The 12,726-nt window shown below is 46.2% G+C and overlaps 1 protein-coding gene across 3 annotated transcripts in view; it reads left to right on the forward strand.

Annotated features, from left to right (window-relative positions):
* Positions 1-710: 710 nt before the first annotated feature.
* SLC39A14 (solute carrier family 39 member 14) overlaps positions 711-12,726 on the forward strand; it is a 47,946-nt gene continuing 35,930 nt past the window's right edge. For all 3 annotated transcript variants that reach the window (XM_060015140.1, XM_060015141.1, XM_060015142.1), the window contains exon 1: positions 711-885. The gene's annotated coding sequence lies outside the window, so the exon portion shown is untranslated. The remainder of the gene's footprint in view (positions 886-12,726) is intronic.

Consider the following 12,726-nt stretch of genomic DNA (forward strand, 5'->3'; position numbering starts at 1 on the left):
CACATCAGAAAAGACTCCTAAGACACTCCTCACACAAAAATTAACATTTCTCCCAGCTTTCGGTTAAGCAATATGTGGTGCGACATCCAATTCGAAAGTGAGTATAATATGGCTTATTTAGAACTTGAACAGGAATTTTTTGTTCTTTCGTGTGGTGGGAAAATGCAGAAAAAAACATTATCTATGGGTACGTCCCCTCCCAGGGAGTATTTCAGAATCGAGCTTTTTACATTAATCAAAAGTGTTCAGATGTATATATATATATATATATATATATATATATATATATATATACACACACACACACACACACACACACACACACACACATACATATTAGATGGGTAGCAGTGTTACTCCGAGGAGATGGAGGCCGGGTTGTGAGAACTTCCCACGTAAGGAGAGAAAGGTCTTAATGGGAGGTTTCCAGCGGAAGGAGGAGCCTGTGGGATGGAATTCGCGGCAGGGTTACGAGATGAAGCTAGGCTCTCGGCGGGCTAGGCGCAGAAGTGCGCTGGCTCGCCCCGCAAGCCTGGGCAAGCCAAGCGCTGGTCGGGTCTAGCGGGCGGCTGGCAGTCAGCTCACACACGTAGCCCTACAGCCAGCCAGGGCCCCACGTGGCAGGCCCTGGGGAGAGTGGGGTGGGGCGGGGGCGGGGCGGGGCGAGAGCGGGGGCGGGCCCGGCCGTGACGCGCAGGGTATATAGCGGGGCATGCGCGCCGCGCGGGGGAAGGACGCAGGCCTGGGGGAGAGGGCAGGCGGGCTCCCTGCGCGGGCGCGCCGACCTAGCTGCGCTGGTGCTGCTGCTGCTGCTGCTGCTTCGGGCCGCCCGAGGGCCTGGTTTGTGAGGGTGCGCCGGGCCAGGTGGCGTCCGCCCAGCTTCAGGTGAGGTGCGGAGGGCGTGCGGGAGGGGCGGCTCCGTGCCCCGGGGATAGGGCATCGCGCGCGGGAGCAGTGCGCCTCCGGGGCTCGGGGTCACCGGGTGGGGGTGGGGGCACGGCTGCGCAGAGGACCCCGAGGCCGGCAGCGGTTTCGGGAGTCGCTCCGGCGCACCCGCATGCGGACCGGGACGCTGGATGGAGGCGACACCTGGCTACCTGGCCGCGGTGCCACGACGAGGGTTACTTCGTGGCGAGGCAAGAAAAGGCGCAGCCACGGTCCCTTTGGCTGAAGAGCGCGGGATGTGGGAGCCGGAGCAGGATGTCGATAGCCGCACTAAAAGACTGAGAGGTTTCCTGGAGCCCATAAACTCGGGCTCAGAAAAATCAGAGTAGATGGGCAAATCTGGTGGGCAGCGCACGGGGCGGCTCTGATGGTGCACTGGTGTCTGGACTTTGCTTTTCAGGAACTGAGTCCCTCACCCCACCCTGGCCAGACCGCCTCCCAGCTGGAGATAAATGACCCGTATCTTCCGGCTGGCCCGGAGCAGGAGCTGGAGGATGGCAAAGGAGGGACTAACTAAACTCCGACCTGGCTTATCCCGTGGGCATGGCTTTTTAGCTATTTTTGGTCCCCACCGACCGGGTTAGGTGGTCTGGCTCAGGCTGCCCTCTTTTGGTGGGTTGGGGCAATGGGAAAAAATACCATCCAAGCAATTTACAGTGTGATCCTGGGGTCCAATTGAGTCAAGAAATTTTCCGCAGCTCTGGCTTGTGGCTTCAGTTTTGAGGATCTAGAGTCTGCTAGGGCCTGGGTGTCCATGAGTATGTGAGCATGATTTGGAGAGTGGCTGAGGGCTCTCCTGGGGGCCTAAGAAAGGGTGGGGGGAGGAGCAGCTTTGACCTGACCCTTCCTCCTGGAGCTTCCCTGGGCTTGCTTTTGTCTGGAGTCACTCTTTCCTAAGAACCCCAGGCCAGTTAGGTCGGCTGCTGGGAAGTGGTGGTGGTAATGTGGTGGGTACTGGCCTGGCTTCCTGGCCTCTGTCCCAACTCTGCTCCTAACTTGCCCTGTGTCTGGAAGAAGGAGTCAGATTAGATCTGTGGTCTCTTACCCATAGCATCTACGATTAATCCTTAACTCTTAAAACAAGAGACATAAAAACTGAGAGAAACTTAATGAAGCAAGAGAAAGAATGTCGAGAATCATAACTTTTAGCACCTGAAATTGAAAACTGCATATTCCATTTCCTGTTGGAGGCTCAGAGATGAGTTTTTCATAAATTGTGTGATAGCCACTATATAGACTAGTGGTGCTCCTCCTGGGTTGCAGGTATGACTAGAGAGCACCAAACAGAATGATTGGCCTTGTCATTTAGGCAAGAAGACTACGTTGAGGTACCAGGGCCCCGTGACTCTCAGTATTTCATCACTTCAGTATGTAAATATACAGTGCCTGGTCTGTGCTTGGCTCTGCACTTGGCCACTGGAGAGTGCAAAGAGGGGATGGGGCCTGGCTCCTGGAGACACTTGTTGGGGGGGAGAAAGAACATCCATACATGAAGAGTAAGGTAGCAGCACAAGAGAGGTCACACTGTTGTGTTTGGTCAAGTTCAGAGAAGACAGCACTCTACTAGAGATGGTATAAGGTGACAGGAGAATTCCAGGCTTTTGAGCCAGGTAAATCTGTTCACATCCTGGCCCCATCACTCTCCAGCAGGAGACATTTCTTTTTTTTTTTTTGGCGGTACGCGGGCCTTTCACTGCTGTGGCCTCCCGTTGCGGAGCACAGGCTCCGGACGCGCAGGCTCAGCGGCCATGGCTCATGGGCCCAGCCGCTCCGCGGCATGTGGGATCTTCCCGGACCGGGGCACGAACCCGTGTCCCCTGCGTCGGCAGGCAGACTGTCAACCACTGCGCCACCAGGGAAGCCCCCAGGAGACATTTCTTAACTTCTGTAGACCTGTCCTCACTGCTGTGCATCATGTTGTGGTTGTGCCTGGAGCATAGTAGAGGTTTGTGATCATCTACATCATCATTATCATCATCTTCTCTGGGATGGAGTGGATTATTTAGGGGTCCCAGGAGCTGATAGGTAGGTTGGGTTGTAGGAATGGTATGAGCCCAGACGTAGGGTTGATTCATCACCTCCTTGGGAACATGGACGCAATTTCCATGTCTTTCCGGATAGACTTCTTTTCAGTGGCCTGCTAGGGATTGTTCCACATATTCACTGTCCCACAAAGACTTTTTTTCAACCTTTGGTTTTGGGAGCTACTTTGATTCTTTCAGGTAACGGAGATACTCAGTTTCCGGGCTGATAATAGGCGGGTAGGACTTAACACTGCGTGTGTATCTGCGCGCATGCGCACGCACAGTAAATTATCAGTCATTGGACTGGTTCGGTTTTCAAACCCCTTACACCATCTTCTCTTCCTTACCTGTTCACACCTCACTCAATTCCAGGAGGACCATCAATCCATGTCCAATATTTACAGGATCTTGCGATCTAAGTGGCAGTGCCATATGTCTGGAAATCGGGATCTCCTCCAGAATAATTCAGCCTTTTCGTACTTGATGCCTGCAGAAAATAACGCTTAAGCGTTTTGCAGAACCACCCATGATAGGATATTGAACTGGAGGGACTTCGGGAATCTTCGAGTCTAGGCCCTTTGTTTTACAACTAAAGAAACTGGATCTAGAGAGGTTAACTGGTGTTTGCAAGTCACATTGTTTGCTAGTGGCCAAGAGGCTTGATTGAGAGGACCAAAGAAAGGTGCAGTTTTTATTCCTAAGTGTGATGATAAAATTGCTGATAATCCTAGAGTTTTTTTTTTTTCTTTCTTTCTTTTTTTTGCGGTACGCGGGCCTCTCACTGTTGTGGTCTCTCCTGTTGCGGAGCACAGGCTCCGGATGCGCAGGCTCAGCGGCCATGGCTCACGGGCCCAGCCGCTCTGCGGCATGTGGGATGTGGGATCTTCCCGGACCAGGGCACGAACCCGTGTCCCCTGCATTGGCAGGCGGACTCTCAACCATTGCGCCACCAGGGAAGCCCCTCTAGACTTTTCCTTGAAAACATGAAGAAAAAGGAGCCAGTTGTCCCTGTGCTTATTTGGGAAGTTCTCTGCTTGTGTGGATAGAAATTTCTTCTGGAGGAGTCTTCTCCCCTCTCTTCCTGACTCCCTGGAGACCTAGGAGGGTGGGGAGAGGCTGAAGAAGGGTCATGGTGATGGGGCCCCAGGCAGGACTCTTGATGTCTACAATGGGACTTTGCTGACCTCGAGGCTGGCGGGCTGGCAGAATGCCTGCAGATAAGGAGTCCAGAGTCTACCGCCAGCCAGGGGCCTCTTGCCCTCCTGGGGGAAAGAAGGGTAACCTCACCACAAGGTCTCCGAGGCCCAGCTGCCTTGTTCTCACCCTTATTTTGGCCATCGAGGCTCCCAGGGGGGACCCCTTCTTGGGCCCCGAGTGAGATCCAGAGGCAGAGCCCCCTGTGGGAGGGAAGGTGGCCACAGAATCAGCCTGGAGAGAGCGCTTGGCATGCCCCTATGTGGGAAACCAGATTCCCTGCCTCAGATCTGACTGCATCATCGGACCTCCTAACCTTCCTCCAGCCTCAGGCCCAGGAGAGTCCTGGGGTTTGGTGGAATGAGAATGTGACTGTCCTGAATTTATTACCATTGGGTCCCTAGAGGCTCTTACTCAGTGCACTCAGAATTAGTAATTAATAAAATATGTCAGGGGCTTCCCTGGTGGCGCAGTGGTTGGGAGTCCGCCTGCCGATGCAGGGGACACAGGTTCGTGCCCCGGTCCGGGAGGATCCCACATGCTGCGGGGCGGCTGGGCCCGTGAGCCATGGCCGCTGAGCCTGCGCTCCGCAACGGGAGAGGCCACAACAGTGAGAGGCCCACGTGCCGCAAAAAAAAAAAAAAAAATGTCAGCTAAACGTTGGGAATTTTTTTTTTTAAATCCATGTTTTAAACAATTCATTTTTCCTTAAAAACGTGCATGCATTTTTTTCTTCCAGTTTTTTCTTCCAGTTTTATTGAGATATAACTGACATACAGCACTGTGTAAGTGTAAGGTGTACAGCATAATGGTTTGATTTATATACAGTTATGAAATGAGTACCACAGTAAATGTAATGAACATACATCATCTCATAGAGAGAAAAGATTAAAGAAATAGAGAAGAAATTTATTTCCTTGTGATGAGAACTCTTAAGATTTAACTCTCAACTTTCATATATAACCTACAGCAGTGTTAATTATATTTACCGTGTTGTACATTACTTCCCTAGTACTTATTTTTCTTATAACTGGAAGTTTGTACCTTTTGGCTGCCTTCATCCAGTTCCCCCATCCCCAATGTGCATATATCTTTATTTGCCAAAGCTTGATTTAGGGCTAAGCCTTTTTCTTTGGGTCTCTAGGTCCCCTAATTAAACTTGCAAATTGTTTGTATATAAAAATCACACCTGTGATTTTTTTTTGTTTCTTTTCTTTTATTAAATTTTTTTCCCCGTATGTCAATTATATCTCAATAAAACTGGAAGAAAAAAATTTTTAATGGAAAAAAATTTTTTCACTAGGCTATATATTCACATAGTTCAAAGATCAGGAGGATAAAAAAGTTGAAAAAGCAACTACACCCCCCCCCTCACCCCATACAGTGAAGAGTCTCACCTCTGCCCATCCCACCCCATTTTTACAAATGCTGTAAGTTAACATTTTAGGCATTGTTTAGCACCTTGCTTTTTTCACCTAGCAACTATTCTAGATCTTTCCCCATCGGCACAGAAATACTTTTATTATTCTTTTACTATAGCTGCATATTATTCCAGAATAGGAAAGCAAAAGTGATTTTTAAACCAACATATGTTGCCTCCCTCTTTCCCCCAACTTGGGTTGTTTCCAGTGTTTTGTCATTACGTACAGTGCTACAGTGAATAACTTTACAAATGACTACAGAAGAAATTCTCAGAAGTGAGATTGCTGGGTGACAGCATATATACATCTGTTAATTAGTCTCCATTAAAAAATAATAATACGGCTTCCCTGGTGGCGCAGTGGTTGTGAGTCCGCCTGCCGATGCAGGGGACACGGGTTCCTGCCCCGGTCCGGGAAGATCCCACATGCCGCGGAGCGGCTGGGCCCGTGAGCCATGGCCACTGAGCCTGCGTGTCCGGAGCACTCCACAACGGGAGAGGCCACAACAGTGAGAGGCCCGTACTGCAAAAAACAAACAAACAGAATAATAATAATAGAGCAAGAATTTAAGACATTTGCAAGCCAGTCCATGTGCAGAATTCTACTTTTTTAATGCACACACCTAATTTAATCTTTTTTTTTTCCATTTGTAACACATCTTTCTAGATAAGCAGTTCTCAAACGTTCTGATCCTAGGATTCCTTAATATTGTCTTTCATTTATTGGCTATATCTATTATTTACCATGTTAAAAATTAAAACATATAAAAAGTTGTTTATTCATTCACTATTTTAAATGAATAAAATAAAGGTCATTACATGTTAACATAAAACTCATATTTTTATGAAAAATAACTTTCCAAAATAAAAAAAAAGTCGAGGAAAAAGTGGCATTATTTTTACATTTTTGTGCATCTTCAGGATTTCAAAATAATGATTTATTAGATAATAATGAGATAACAGGTTAAAATAGGTATAGCATACCTTTGCTGGTAAATACTCGGTGGACAAACCGAGTTGATCTCTGAAAACAAACTGAGTTAATCTCTGAGAACACACACATTCATACCCTAAACTTCTACCTTAGAAGTTTTCAGAAAACTTAAGACTGCATAGGCACACATTCATCACACTTCATTTAGCCTCAAAAATGAGCATGAAAAAGCTTTTAACATCTTAATTTTGTAATAAAACTAGTTTTTACCTTGCAGACCTGAAACAGTCTCAGTGACCCTAGGTGTCATCTAAGACCACAGTTTCAGAATTGCTCTTCTAGATCACTTAGTTTCATTTTTGTAGAAATCAAAACTTTTTCTCCGTTTATATTTCAGTTACTATTTAATTAAATCAGAATCATAAAAGCAAACAACTGGCATAAAGAAGTTTGGGAATGGACTTCCCTGGTGGTGCAGTGGTTAAGAATCTGCCTGCCAATGCAGGGGACACGGGTTTGATCCCTGGTCCGGGAAGATCCCACATGCCGCGAAGCAGCTAAGCCCCCGTGCACCACAACTACTGAGCCTGCGCTCTAGAGCCCACAAGCCATAATTACTGAAGCCTGTGTGCCTATAGCCCGAGCTCTGCAACAAGAGAAGCCACCACAATGAGAAGCCTGCCCACTGCAACGAAGAGTAGCACCCGCCGCAACTAGAGAAAGGCCGCGTGCAGCAACGAAGGCCCAACACAACCAAAAATCAATAAAATTTATTTAAAAAAAGAAAAAAGAAGGAGTTTGGGAAGAGACACAACAGACTCTTGGTCAATGAATCCTGGACTGGTGACAGCAGAGGGGGCCTCTTTGCTGCAGGGATGGGCCCAGCCAGCAGAGCTCAGCTGAGAGAGCTCCCGCTCCATGAAGACAGGCAAACACTGTCTCTGTTCCAAAGAGGCTTGTAAAATATGTGTGGGGATGAGCTGAGTACATATGGAAACTTAACATGAGATCGGTGGCATTCGTTAAGCTCCATTGAGTGGAACAGACAAGAGATACTTAAAGAGGCAGGTAGAAGGCAAGGCGATGGGGGGCAGGAGTGGTCTGGGAAGGCTTCGTAGAGGTGGAATTGAGCTAAGTTTTGAAAGCTAAGAGGAGAGGGAGGGCTCCTGGCCGGGAGAGTTGTGTGGATAATGGCACTGAGATGTATATTCCTGGGGCAGGGGTGGTCACCCTAGGTCAGGGTGGCTGTTAGAGGAAAGAGCAAGTGACGTGGCTAGAAATTTAGGTTGGATCCAGTTATTTTGAAGGGCTCTGGGGTCTAAGGTACCAATATTCTCTAAGTCTTAGCTGTTTCTCTATCAAAGACTTGCTGCTCGTTTCAGCAGTGGTGTCTTGGGGTCTAGCCTGCTCTTATCCAGAGCAACTCCAGTGGCCCCAAATCTACATCCTTTGCACCAGTCCACTTACTCCATCCAACCTCCTGCCACTGATATCGAGAGTAATGCATACTTACTGACAAGTATAAAGAAGTATGGGAGAAGTCTAATCCTGTGGCCCTGAGGCAACCTCTGTTAATCTGCTCAATCATTTCCTTTCATTTTAAACCTTTTTTTAAAAACTAATTTTAGACTTAAAAGTTGCAAAGAATATAGCAGGGTTCCTTTACATCCCTCACTCCATAGTATAATTATCAAGAACAGGAAATCAACATTGGTACAAAACTTTAAACTACAGGCCTTACTTAAATTTTACCAATATTTTCGCTGATATCTTTCTTCTGTCCCAGGATCCAGTCTGCCATCCCATGTTGCATTTAGTTGTTATTTCTCTTTAGTCACCTTCAATCTGTAACCATTCCTCTATCTTTCTTCCTTAGCATAAGGTCATGCATTTTTAGCAAGAATATCACAAAAATGATGTTGCATCCTTTTAAGAGCATCGTATCAAGGCATTCATGATGTTGATGTCTCATTACTAGTGATGTTTTCCTGGATCACTTGGTTAAATCGGGGTCTGCTGGACTTCCACACTGGAAAAGTTACTCTCATGTTGAATCCTTCTCTGGTTCAAATCCCTTTCGCCAGGAGGAGCCTATCACCTGATTAGTTCTGACCCATACAGGATCATTTCTCTATCTTAAGGTCAACTAATTTGGTCAGCTGATACCAGCAAAATCCCTTTTGGAAGATAATGTAACCTAATAACAGGAATGATATCTCATTTTCAGGTCCTGCCCATACACAAAGACAAGGGTCATTGGGGGCCATCTTGGAATTTTGCCAACCATAGCAAGAGAGTCTCAGATAAAAGTTATCGAGCCTTAATTCCATCATCAAAGTATTAGTTTCCTAAGGCCACCCTAACAAATGACCCCACTCTGTGGCTTAAAACAACAGAAATTTATTAGATCTGGAGGTCAGAAGGTCGAAATCAAGGGGTCAGCAAGGCCACATTCACTCTGAAGGCTCTAGGGGGAATCCTTCCTTGCCTCTTCCAGCTTCTGGTGGCTCCAAGTGTTCCTTGGCTTGTGGCAGCATCACTCCCATCTCTGCCTCTGTCTTCACATGGTCTTCTCCTCTGTGTGTCTCTGTGTCCAAATCTCCCTCTCCTTTATCTTATAAACATAGTCATCATTGGATTTAGGGACTACCCTAAATCCAAGATGACTTCATCTCTGAGATCCTTAAATCATTATATCTGCAAAGACCATAATTTTCAATAAGGTTCCATTCTGAGGTTTTGGGTAGACCTTATTGAGGTTTTGTGGGGGTATTATTCAACCCACTACGCTCAGGATGGGGGGAACTGTGCTTTGTAAACTGTGGTTCACAGAGCTGCAAAAGAGAAGGGAGATTTGTTTTTTGACCAGAGTCAGAGAGCAGGCCTGGCTGTTCAGGAGGCAAGGGCCCAGCCTCAGGCTGCCTTCTCCCCTCGTGTTGACACAGATCTGAGAGCCAGGTGAGTATAAATGATTGAGGACTCTGGCTTCAGAGTCCCTACATGCTAGACACTTTGCAATGCCAACAGTTCATCTCTGTGCAAGGAGTTTTCACTGAGTGTTAATGTCCCTGTAGGAAGGGCAGGGCAGAGATTGTAGTACCCATTTGGCAGAGAGGGGGAACTGACTTCAAAGAGTTTCTGTAAATCACAGAGTGTTGGAGCTAGTCTGTGTCTAGTCCAGCAGTCCTGACTAGACTGAAATGTCAGACCAGTGCACCAGACAAGAGCCAGGTTGATCTGTCAGAACTGCGCATACAGATACCTGGATCTCACCCAGGAAGCTCTGATTCAGGAGAACTGAGGTGAGGCCCTGCTCACTGGGGCAGCCAGGTTGGGGTACCAGGAACACATGAAGTCCAGCCCATGGCAGATTAGGACTGGAATCCACCTCCAGACTTCAAGTGAAGATCTTTAAAAAGGGGAGAGAAAAGGCTTCCACTTGGTCATCATTAAGCCTTTCCTGGGCTTCCCTGGCGGCACAGTGGTTACGAATCCACCTGCCAATGGAGGGGACACGGGTTCGAGCTCTGGTCCGGGAAGATCCCACATGCCGCAGAGCAACTAAGCCATGCGCCACAGCTACTGAGCCTGCACTCTAGAGCCCGTGCTCCGCAACAAGAGAAGCCACCACAATGAGAAGCCCGCACACTGCAACGAAGAGAAGCCACCACAATGAGAAGCCCACGCACTGCAACGAAGAGTGGCCCCCGCTCTCTGCAACTAGAGAAAGCACATGTGCAGTAATGAAGACCCAATGCAGCCAAAAATAAATTAAAAAAAAAAAGCCTTCCCCGTTTCCTAATTGAACTCTAAAATGAACTTTCTTCTTTTTTTTTTTTTGGCTGCCCTGCCCAACTTGCAGGATCTCAGTTCCCCCAACCAGGTATTGAACCCTATAGCCACAGCAGTGACAGCATGCCAAATCCTAACCACTAGAGCAAGCAGGAAACTCCCTTAACCTTCTTAAAGTAATGCGAGTTCATTGTAGAAACTGCAGACTAATAAAAAGATAACAGAAGTTACCATTAAACTCACCACGAAGAAATAACAGTTTGTTATATATTTTTAATTTTTTCTATGAATGCATACATTTTAAGGAAAACTGGTCTGCTGTACATAGTTTTGTAGACTTTTTTTTTTCACTTAACATGTGAACATCTTTCCATGTCATTCCCCCAAATACTTTTTTTTTTTTAATAGCTCTTTATTGGAGTATAATTGCTTCACAATACCGTGTTAGTTTCTGTTCCACAACAAAGCGCATCAGCCATATGCATACACCTGTCCCCATATCCCCTCCCTCTTGAGCCTCCCTCCCACCCTCCCTATCCCACCCCTCTTGGTCATCGCAAAGCACCAAGCGGATCTCCCTGTGCTGTGCTGCTGCTTCCCACCAGCCAAGTGTTTTACATTCGGTAGTGTATATATGTTGATGCTACCCTCACTTCTGCTCCCACCCCATGTCCTCAAGTCCATTTTCTGTGTCTACCTCTTTATTCCTGCCCTGCAACTAGGTTCATTAGTACCATTTTTCGTTTTTAGATTCCATATATATGCGTTAGCGTATGGTATTCGTTTTCTCTTTCTGACTGACTTCACTCTGTATGACAGACTCTGGGTCCATCCACCTCACTACAAATAACTCAATTCCATTCCTTTCTATGGCTGAGTAATATTCCATTGTATGTGTGTGCCACATCTTCTTTATCCATTCATCTGTCAATGGACACTTAGGTTGGTTCCATGTCCTGGCTATTGTAAATAGAGCTGCAATGAACATTGTGGTACATGACTCTTTTTGAATTATGGTTTTCTCAGGGTATATGTCCAGTAGTGGGATTGCTGGGTCATATGGTAGTTCTATTTTTAGTTTTTTAAGGAACCTCCATACTGTTTTCCATAGTGGTTACATCAGTCTACATTCTCACCAACAGTGTAGGAGGGTTCCCTTTTCACCACACCTTTTCCAGCATTTATTGCTTCTAGCTTTTTGGATAATGGCCATTCTGACCGGCGTGAGGTGATACTTCATTGTAATTTTGATTTTGTATTTCTCTAATAATTAGTGATGTTGAGCATCTTTTCATGTGCCCCTTGGCCATCTGTATGTCTTCCTTGGTGAAATGTCTAATTAGGTCTTCGGCCCATTTTTTAACTGGATTGTCTGGGTTTTTTTGATATTGAGCTCCCTGAGCTGTTTGTATATTTTGGAGATTAATCCTTTGTTGTTTCACCAAATACTAACATTTATTGAGCAATTACTGTGTATCAGGCACTGTATTTATACTCAGTATCTCATTTAATTTTCTCAGTTGCTCTGAGGGAGAGACCGTTAGTAGCTTTGTTTTCTTGTAGGAGGAAAATAAGTCTTGAAGTAGTGACTTGACTCAAAGCCTAGTAAATACAGATTCAGGATCCGCACTGAGGTCTGTCGCATTCAGACCCTAAGCTCTTAATCTCTGACTTGAACTTCATATATTTTATTGTATGGATTACCTTACTTTAGCAATCCCCTTCTATTGTATGTTTAGATTGCTTGCAGTTTTTCACTATTATGAGCCCTGAAGGAATGCAAGCTCCAGGAGGGTAGGGATTTTTGTCTTTTTGGTCATTGTTTTATTCCCTGTGCCCACAAAAGTTTGTACTTGATAGATATTTGTTGTTGAACATGCACTTCTATCAAATTCCTTAAAGCTGAATACCCCCATTCAGGATAATTTCCATGGGATGAATTTCCACAGTATTGGGACTTTATAAGATGACTTTATTTATTTATTTTTTTAACATCTTTATTGGAGTATAATTGCTTTACAGTGGTGTGTTAGTTTCTGCTGTATAACAAAGTGAGCCAGCTATGCATATACATACATCCCCATGTCTCCTCCCTCTTGCATCTCCCTCCCACCCTCCCTATCCCACCCCTCTAGGTGGGCACAAAGCACCGAGCTGATCTCCCTGGGCTATGCGGCTGCTTCCCACTAGGTATCTATTTTACATTTAGTAGTGTATATATGTCCATGCCACTCTCTCAATTCGTCCCAGCTTACCCTTCCCCCTCCCCATGTCCTCAAGTCCATTCTCTATGTCTGCATCTTTATTCCTGTCCTGCCCCTAGGTTCTTCAGAACCTTTTTTTTTTTTTTAGATTCCATATATATGTGTTAGCATACGGTATTTGTTTTTCTCTTTCTGACTGACTTCACTCTGTAT

Source organism: Delphinus delphis, chromosome 6, assembly GCF_949987515.2.
Source record: "Delphinus delphis chromosome 6, mDelDel1.2, whole genome shotgun sequence".
Classification (NCBI taxonomy): Eukaryota; Metazoa; Chordata; class Mammalia; order Artiodactyla; family Delphinidae; genus Delphinus; species Delphinus delphis.